The sequence below is a fragment of the Salvelinus sp. IW2-2015 genome, linkage group LG25 (assembly GCF_002910315.2).
Source record: "Salvelinus sp. IW2-2015 linkage group LG25, ASM291031v2, whole genome shotgun sequence".
NCBI classification, from domain to species: Eukaryota; Metazoa; Chordata; class Actinopteri; order Salmoniformes; family Salmonidae; genus Salvelinus; species Salvelinus sp. IW2-2015.
In genome coordinates this window covers 15118235-15128673 of record NC_036865.1, presented here as the reverse complement: position 1 = coordinate 15128673, position 10439 = coordinate 15118235, and the positions used below count along the sequence as shown (strand labels likewise).

Genomic DNA, 10439 nt, shown 5'->3' with positions numbered 1-10439 from the left:
AGAGAGAGAACATGAGAGAGAGAGAGAACAAGAGATAGAGAAATACTTTTTTACTCCTGCTCTCTAGCTTCCAACATTTCTTCCACTGATGAGAAAGCTGAGCTTTGGGTACTGTACTGTAGAAATCCACACAGCTCCCCGGCCCTGCATACTTAGCAGTCTGCAAACCTTTTATCATTAATTATAAATCACCCTGACTCCTCTCAGCCAACAACTGGATTCACAATGACTCTCTATTTCTCTCTCTTTTATCCATGTCTCTAACTATTTAGGTCACTGTCCATCTCCTCTCCTTCTCCCTTTCTCAGTCACTATCACCATATTTTTAAGTCTTTCTCTCTTACTCCCTCAGGGACCCAGTGACACAGAGTGAGCAGAGAAGACACAGAGGTACATCGTCAAAAAACACATGGGACTGTCACGTTCTGCAACTCCAATCTCAGTTTGACACTGTAGTTGGTGACTACCTCCCAGCACTCATAAAGGCCTCTTCCTTTTCTCTCTCCCTCTTATTTCCGACATCCTGTGAGAGATGTCAGGTCCACAGCACCCCACCGCACCCCCCCCTCTCTCTTTCCCTCAGTCTGACTCACCCACCCCTCTCTCCCTCTCTTTCTGCTCTACATTTCCTACCAAAGCTATATCAATCTCTATCGCTTTTTGACTGGAATTCAGCTGGTGTTTTTAGTCTGAAGCTAACTGAAACTTCAGCTGTAATTGCTGTTCCACCAGACCAYAAAATGCTTTTAAATGACCATGCTGAGACAAAACAGCAAGGATTAGTGTGCGTGAGGAACACACTCACACTTCAAACGCTGCAGATGTGGCATTTACTTCCACACTCTCCTGCCATCCTGTTCTTCCAGCGTGGTGCTGGTCTGTGCCAGTATAGCGCTGTGACTGATGATATACACACTTGTCAGATCATCACCTGCCTGACTACCTGTTCGCTTACACACGCACAAAGCCTAATCCCCCTCCCATACCCCCACTAGCCTAACCCTAAACATTACCCCTGAGTCTAAAATAGCCTTTTACCTTGTGGGAATCGGTCAAATGTCCTTGTTTTACTATTGTTGTGAGGACTTCTTGTTTTACTATCCTTGTGAGGACTTCTGGTACCCAGGATAGCAAAACCAAAAACACACACACACACACACACACACACAGTGTGTTTTGTACCGGTTTGGTGAATTCTGGTATGGTGACTCGGTAGGTGACTGGGTTGCAGTCGTGGGTGTTGTTGACCAGGACACAGGGCAGGAACATGGGGCCCAGGTCATCTCCATCCAGAACATCTATTGTCAATGTGGTCGTAGCGGTCCGCCTATTGGCATCGTACGGGGCACGGTCCTGTAGGATGCAAGTCAACATGGTTACTTACCAAAGCTATTAATGAATAACACATTGAAATATCATCAAAATCAATCAAAAGAGACAAATTTCTCTTTTCAATTCCACGATCAACTTTGTAATCTTAGTGAGCATAATGGGTTGAGAAATATATATTCATGTACCATCGCTCTACTTAAAATATCATTCTGTAGCATTACAGTGTCTGATTCATAATCCTTGTCAGGGACTCTTCACGGCTAATGACCAGAAATAATAAGCAAGGCCACACTACATCTTTTATAAAAATTCATTTATTAAAACCCTAAGCATTTAAACCAGTCTCATTAGAGCCACATTATTTCCAATATCTAATGTGGCCTGCTGGGAGTCTGGGAGCCACTGCCCTTCCTCTTATAAAAGTTCTAATTAAATAAATCCTGATATGTTAGGCTGTTAGCCTACGAACAGTTATCTGACGGAGCTCCAAAGAGAGCCTGGAGTCGTTATGCAAATGTGGAAATAAATAGTAATGGAAACAGGAAAAAGGGGCCGACCTTTCAGTTAGYTGGTTCTGGACTAAAAGTAATTATGGGTTATGTAACTTGTAGGCTATTTGAAAGGTTGTTTGTTTGTGGATTTGTTTCTTGTGATGGAATAAACAARTGTCCCTTGATGAGAAGCTGTCTCCATCCTTTCATAATCCAGAARGCAAAATTCTACATAACCACAACAAATCAATGATCATTGTGCTGCTTTTATTCTAGGATTAGAACACCATGTCAGTCAAGCAAAGAATTAAAAACAGTCGAACAATCAAAGCGTATAGAGGCTTTGTAAAAAGCTTTGCACTTTAATTGCAAATGTGTAATCTGCAACAGCTGCTATCTTTCCTTCCAATTATGTACATTTTCATTTCAGTAACAACAAATAGTAACTACACAAAACAAAAAATTAAAACGCAACAAGTGTTGATCCCATGTTTCATGAGCTGAAACAAAAGATCCCAGAAATACTCACAAAAAGCGTATTTCTCTCAAATTTTATGCACAAATTTGTTCACATCCCTGTTAGTGAGCATTTCTCCATTGCCAAGATAATCCAWCTACCTGACAAGTGTGGCATATCAAGAAGCTGATTAAATAACATGATCATTACACAAGTGCACCTTGTGTTGGGGACAATAAAAGGTCCCCCTCTCTAAAATGTGCAGTTTCGACACACAACACAATGCCACAGATGTCTCAAGTTTTGAGGTAGTGTGCAATTGGCATGCTGACTGCAGGAATGTCCACCAGAGCTTTTGCCAGCAAATGTAGTGTTCATTTCTSTACCATAAGCCACCTCCAAAGTCATTTTAGAGAATTTGGAAGTATGTCCAACTGACCTCATAYCCGCAGACCATGTGTAACCACGCCATCCAAGGACCACATCTGGCTTCTTCTCCTGCGGAATCATCTGAGACCAGCCACCCAGACAGCTGATGAAACTGTAGGTTTGCACAACCAAATAATTTCTGCACAAACTGTCAGAAACCGTCTCAGGGAAGCTCATCTGCGTGCTCGTCGTCCTCACCAGAGTCTTGACCTGAATGCAGTTCGGCGTCATAACCGACTTCAATGGGAAAATGCTCACCTTCGACGGCCACTGGCACGCTGGAGAAGTGTGCCCTTCACAGATGAATCCCGGTTTCAACTGTACCAGGCAGATGGCAGAAAGTGTGTATGGCGTCGTGTGGGCGAGCGGTTTGCTGATGTCAACGTTGTGAACAGAGTGCCCCATGATGGCGGTGGGGTTATGGTATGGGCAGGCATAAGTTACGGACAGCGAACACAATTGCACTTTATCGYTGGAGATTTCAATGCACAGAGATACCATGACGAGATCCTGAGGCCCATTGTCATGCCATTTATCCGCCGCCATCACCTCATGTTTCAGCATGAAAATGCACAGCCCCATGTCGCGAGGATCTGTACACAATTCCTGGAAGCTGAAAATGTCCCAGTTCTTCCATGGCCTGCATACTCACCAGACATGTCACCCATTGAACATGTTTGGGATGCTCTGGATCGATGTGTGCGACAGCGTGTTCCAGTTCCCGTCAATATCCAGCAACACTGCATAGTCGTGGAATAACATTCCACAGGACACAATCAACAGGCTGATCAACTCTATGCGAAGGAGATGTGTTGCACTGCATAAGGCAAATGGTGGTCACACCAGATACTGACTGGTTTTCCACACCCCTACTTTTTCTTGAAGGTATCTGTGACTAACAGACGGATATCTGTACTCCCAGTCATGTGAAATCCATAGATTAGGGCCATATTAATTGATTTCAATCGACTGATTTCCTTATACATAAGTAGTTAAACAAAGTCCATCTGTGTGCAACCTAAGTGTCACATGATCTCAGTATATATACACACCTGTTCTGAAAAGCCCCAGAGTCTGCAACACCACAAAACAAGGGGCACCACCAAGCAAACGGCACCATGAAGGCCAAGGAGCTCTCCAAAAAGGTCAGGGACAAAGTTGTGGAGAAGTACAGATCAGGGTTGGGTTATAAAAAAATATCAGAATCTTTGAACATCCCACGGAGCACCATTAAATCCAWTATTAAAAAATGGAAAGAATACGGCAACACAAGAAACCTGCCAAGAGAGWGCCYCCCACCAAAACTCARGGATCAGGACAGGAGGACATTAATCAGAGAGGCAACAAAGAGACCAAAGATAACCCTGAAGGAGTTGCTAAACTCTACAGCGGAGATTGGAGTATCTGTCCATAGGACCACTTTAAGCCGTACACTCCACAGAGCTGGGCTTTATGGAAGAGTGGCCAGAAAAAGCCATTGCTTAAAGAAAAAAATAAGSAAACACGTTTGGTGTTTGCCAAAAGGCATGTGGGAGACTCCCCAAACATATGGAAGAAGGTACTCTGGTCAGATGAGACAAAAACTTTGCYTTTTGGCCATCAAGGAAAACGCTATGTCTGGCACAAACCAWACACCTCTCATCACCCGAGAACACCATCACCATGAAGCATGGTGGTGGCAGKATCATGCTGTGGGGATGTTTTTCATTGGCAGGGACTGGGAAACTGGTCAGAATTGAAGGAACGGTGGATGCCGCTAAATACAGGGAAATTCTTGAGGGAAACCTGTTTCAGTCTTCCAGAGATTCGAAAATGGGACGGAGGTTCACTTTCCAGCAGGACAATGATCCTAAGCATACTGCTAAAGCAACACTCGAGTGGTTTAAGGGGAAACATTTAAATGTCTTGGAATGGCCTAGTCAAAGCCCAGACCTCAATCCAATTGAGAATCTGTGGTATGACTTAAAGATTGCTGTACACCAGCGGAACCCATCCAACTTGAAGGAGCTGGAGCAGTTTTGCCTTGAAGAATGGGCAAAAATCCCAGTGGCTAGATGTGCCAAGCTCATAGAGACATACCCCAAGAGACTTGCCGCTGTAATTTCTGTAAAAGGTGGCTCTACAAAGTATTGATTTTGGGGGGGTGAATAGTTATGCACGCTGAAGTTTTCAGTTTTTTTGTCTTATTTCTTGTTTGCTTCACAGTAAAAAATATTTAGCATCTTAAAAGTGGTAGGCATGTTGTGTAAATCAAATGATACAACCCCCCCAAAAAATATATTTTAATTCCAGGTTGTAAGGCAACAAAATAGGAAAAATGCCAGAGCGGGGGAATACTTTCGCAAGTATTGTAACTCAGTAAAATCTTAGAAATTGTTGCATGTTGCTTTTATATTTTTGTTCATTGTAGTAAGGTTTTGGTTTATCTGGCGATGGCAAACTTAATGAAGCATAAACCAAACAAAGTAACAATCAGCAATTTACCCTATATTCTAAACATCSGCACTTAACACTTTGAACAAAACAAGTCCCTAAACCAACCATTCAGTCCAAAACCTTGCAAAACGCCAATCCATTCTCTTAGCTAGAGTAGAAAACAAACAGATCCATGGAKCCTCAAGTCCTAAACATTCAAAAACTCTCACTGTCAATTCACTACCATGACACCAAGCAAAACATATTGTTCATTAATATTTAATATGCACAAACACACATGCGTATGCACACACACACACTTCTGGAGCACACAAACAAACAAACAAACAAAGTGTCTCACATTGGCTTTAACAATGACCAGGTAGCGTGTTTTCTCTTCGTAGTTTAGTCTCTCAGCCAGAACAATGTTTCCAGAMAGAGTATTCCCTACAACCACAGTTGTATTAGACACCTGAGAAAGAAGAAAGAGAGACAGAGAGGTCGAGAGAAAGAGAAAGAGAGAGAGACAGGCAGTGTTCAGTCATAGGTTTCACTGTCAACAGACATTATTCCGCTGTCCCATTGTCGTATAGCTTCAGTAAGTCAAAATCTGCAGTCAGTAATCATTACATCCACGTACTGGGTCGTTGGGGTTGTACTGGATGCCATATTCTATCTGTCCATTGGGCCCGTCATCGATGTCTGTGGCRCCATTGTCTCCACTGAAGCCTGTGAATATGGTGGTCCCGGCAGGAGTGAGCTGGAGGCAGAGATAGAGASAGAATACTGTCAACAGGCATGTCCCTCTGTCTGGACATTGTATCAACTCTATATGCTACATCTCACTGATATTACTGACCCCTCCCAAGATCGCAGGAACACAGTGTCTTCTATAGAAGGTGGCCAAATACTGCCAGAAGTGCAAGAAGTGGAGACCTTTGTTGTTAGGAAGAGTGAATGAATGCACTGATTTGAACTGAAAATGTTTTKGTCGGCAGCCGTGGATGAATATTTCTCTGGGGGCCTCTGCACCCCACTGACAGCCATAACAACCTCTCAGAGAGATGCTGCAGAGAGGGGCCTCCAGAGAGCTGTGTTCTAGAGCACCTGGGGGCCCGACGGGAGTTGAGCTCAGTTCAGGAGAGATTTGAAAGCAGTGGAGTCTGATTCAGAACACTGTTCAGGGAGTAATGTTTCCTGGGATAATACACACTGACAGGAACTTAGCGTGAAGAACATAGGAAGTGTCAACAAAGGAGACAAAAGTCATGGTTGTCTGACTCGGAGGCTCTCGAWACAGGCATCTTACAGAGGTAGGATCTTAATTTGTTCACTTTCTTTGCTGAGAATTTGCACATTTTAAGTGTATTTGAGGTTTAAAAAGCCTTCTAAAGTTTGTAATTTCCACTTTGACATTTCAGACTTGATTTGCCCTAACAAAAAATGTATCAACCTCTACAAAAATGTCCATTATTTTAATCCACATAATAGTTAATATTTCCTGTTGCTGCAGGATTATTTTCCAGCTGTAGCAAACTGGCTCAAATTAAGATCTGACATCTGTACATATCAAAGGTTTGCTGAAATAATAAGATGTGTCCAGTGTCATTAATGTAATGTGATGACATTTTGGAAAAGAGAATCAGAGAAATAACTAGTGTATTTGACAGTGACACTCAACATTAAATGAAATGTATTTCTTCTGACAGCTGCGAGATATGATGGATGAGAACCATAGCAATTTCAGAGAGCTATATCAGCAAATGTAGGAGATTAAAATCAATCATCAAATGTGTATGCACATTCTGTATCCACATAATTAGCTTGTTTGTTCATTTCTGCAGACCTTTTGGTCAAAATGTACGTTTCATTTAAGAATACTGTAGGTAGATAACAGTTTGTGGTAAAAAAAAAAGGTTTTACTGCAAATTGCAGCCAAAAGTCAATTTGCTGTAGGTGTAGATATCACAGGCTGTTTTTGATTAGACATATTATATAACTCTAAACACAGTGATGCKTAATACAAAATATTTAAGAGAAGCCGGTGTTGGAGGATATATTGGCACGGGTATTTTGGTATTTGGTATTTTATTAGGATCCCCATTAGCTGTTGCAAAAGCAGCAGCTACTCTTCCCGGGGTCACACAAAACATGAAACATGACATAATATGGGTATTGTTAACTGTACCAACATATCCTCCAAACAACGTCTTTGGGGGAATTGTCACTTTTATACAACGGGTTAACAACATATTCAAATAACGATTTACATATTTTCATTAAAAACATTATTTTGAGGAATTTATTCATACTATTTCATCRTTCCACAATATATAGTCCCGACACAAATCTAGGGTTACTACCGAAGCTGGCTGGTTGTTCGTTCTATTGGTTCGGTTGCCAGAGACGCGACCCAGTTGTTCAGTCTTTTTGTTCTGTATATATGGACGCGACCCAGTCGTCCGTTCTAAATGCCATACTGGCTGGCAATGTTCTTATCCCTTGCTTGCTAGCTAGCCAACTACGTCTAACTTACAGTCATGTCAAACAGTGCAGCCAGAAATGTAGTTACATTTGCATTTGTTTAAGCTGTGAACTAATGAGCTAATGATGTGCGATTTCACCTGGCATAGAAAATGTGCTCTCTCGTCAGAACACAGTTGTTCAGAGGAGCTCGCCAACAACACAACTGAAGCTGGAGAGACTGCAAACTAGCTGCATTTTATCTGTCTTCTACTGACATTTATTTGTACATATCCATAAAAGTATGCTGATTCTTGATTTCAACTGGCTGAGAAAAGCCACACGTTCATTACTTTGCGACAGTTGGAGATCGAATTTGAATACTGAAACAATGTTGCAAAAGTTGGAGAGACAGACAGCAACGGTTTATACAAATTTCTGCTGAAAACTAAATGTTAGTCTAAATGAAACGTGAGATAATGTCTAAATGCTTTTATAGTGGAGATCAAGATTATAAATTGCCTGMCTGGGTTGATGAGACAGTGGATTACGCAGTCAGATGGAACAGAGTAAATAGGCATTTTAACGTCGTAGATTTAGCCGGTGGTAACTTGTGGAATAGACACCYYCTGGAACTGAGGTTTTACCCATTCAGCATTAGATAAAATGTGATATTCCACTGTGCTCTCTGTATGGTCTGGTAGGGAGAGTACTGACTCATGCCGCTATCACTTTGTTGTAAATAAAACATGCACACACACTAGCATCGTTGAGCTCTCTGGGTCAGATAGGGAGTATGGTGACAACTAAATCACGCAGAGAACACAGACAGGAACCCCATGATTCACTGGGAACGCATAACTAGTGTGATACCGTCCATGCGTCAGAGCAATTTCATGCAATAGAGGAAGAACAGATATCCAGGAGATCTAAGGACCTGCTATTGTTTTGTTATCCTCGGAAGCTGCTGCCTAATATGCGTAGAATAGCTGTTGTCATGTTTTACTCTGTCTCCGTGCAGAAGGCGTAACAGAGAAAAAAAAACMGAGAAAAATAAGATGTGGAACCCAGTGCAGAATACTCCTGTTACTGCAGAGTAGCCTAGTCTACACTCTATTCCACTGTGCCTACATCAACAAAGCTTTGACTCTTTAACTAGGTAGGTCCTTAATTTCAATGATGACCAAACCTTGACCTTTCTTTTTATTTGAAAGAATGAAGCATTAATGTACTACATAATTGCTTCAACAGTAGTCAGTATAGGAGTCACTGTCTGTAAGGCCTCTGGGCTTTGCTGACCTCTGTGGGAAGGGTCATGCCAGGCTGAATTACTTACCCGGGGGAGAAAGAAATGCTCACTAAAGTAAAAAGCAACAATTGTTGTAGTAACTCTCTCCCTCTCTCTCACCTCGTTGACGGCCACATAGTAGCGTGGCTGCTGAAAYCGAGGTGTGTTGTCGTTTTTGTCCCTGACTACAATCCGGACCTCGTGAAGAATCACTGTCCCAACCAGCTCACTGGTGCACTGGACCTTCACCACGATTGTAGTGATAGAGGAGGGGGGCTGAGGGTGAGAAAGAGAGTGAGAGAGTGAGAGAGAGAAGAGAGAGCAAGAGAAAGAGAAAGAGAGCGAGAAAGAGATACAAGAAATCAACCAATTCAATAAACCAATAATTATGCAATCATCTTTGTAAAATACATTGTCACACTGCTCGAACGCACTCAGTAGGTGATTAGTTCCAAATGTTTCCAACACAGCCACAGAAAGAATGCTTTTCTACCTCACAGTGTTCTGGGATTTTACAGACTCTGAACAGGGAAGTGGTGGATGGGCTCCAAGACAAGGAGGCAGAGGTTTCAAATCAATCCAACAGAACTGATTTGTCCTTACAATGAGGAAATTGCAGTGCAATCAATCCAGGAGCCTCAAAACAGTGGGATCTGTATAGCACTTCAAGCATTCTTGGACTTGTTTTGATACCAGTATTTACAGCGGCCAAACTGTTCTCATTGTGAAAAACAGTCAAACATTGATGATATTTCTTGATGACCATTTCCAGCATGCAGCAGGCCTGTCTTATTTTCTCAAATCAATAAGACTAAGTGGTGTTGTCCATTAGTTCACTCCAATTAGGGCAGGGGTGGTAGGGTTAGGGGAAAATAATAAAGGAAACCATATTCAAAAATATATATTTTATAATATTTACAAAAAAATGTATATAGGGTATTGGAAATGATCCAGACAATTACATTTGATGGAAGCCACAATCTATCTGCAATATCAATTCTACCCCCCCCCCCCCCCCCCCCCATGAAAGAATTGTGCGGTTTTGGAATATCAATGTGTTTTGGAAGGCTTACAATGATTGCAGTAACAATTTAAGTATCAGTGGAACTGTGTGTATGTGTGTGTGTGTAGGCAGGTGTGTCTGTGCTTGTGTTTGCAATTTTTTTTTAAATGTAAAAGCCTTTTCCTCTACTAACAACAGCATCCAAACCCAGGTCCATACTCACATCTCTGTCCAGGACACGTCCGGTGCTGTTGAGGAACAGTCTCTGTCTGACGGGATCCAGGATGACCCAGTAGGCATAGTTGTCAAGCAGGATCAGAGAGATGGTCCTGTCTGGGTCCTCTGCTCTCCCGTTGATCTGCATATTCTCCACCAGAACTGTGCCTGCACAGAATAAGTATGTTATATTGTAATTTAGCATAACACTTTTATCCATTGCAACTTAAATTAATTTAACAGATTTATGTCCAGTATGTCGCCCATGCAAACGCCAACCCATTAACGCTGGTGTTGCAAGGACTATGCCTCAACTAACAGTCAGTCATGTTACACAGCAGCATA

At 42.1% G+C, this 10439-nt stretch overlaps 1 pseudogene; it reads right to left on the bottom strand.

Annotated features, from left to right (window-relative positions):
- The window catches only part of LOC111951947 (protocadherin-15-like), a 326670-nt pseudogene that overhangs the window by 209322 nt on the left and 106909 nt on the right, over positions 1-10439 (bottom strand).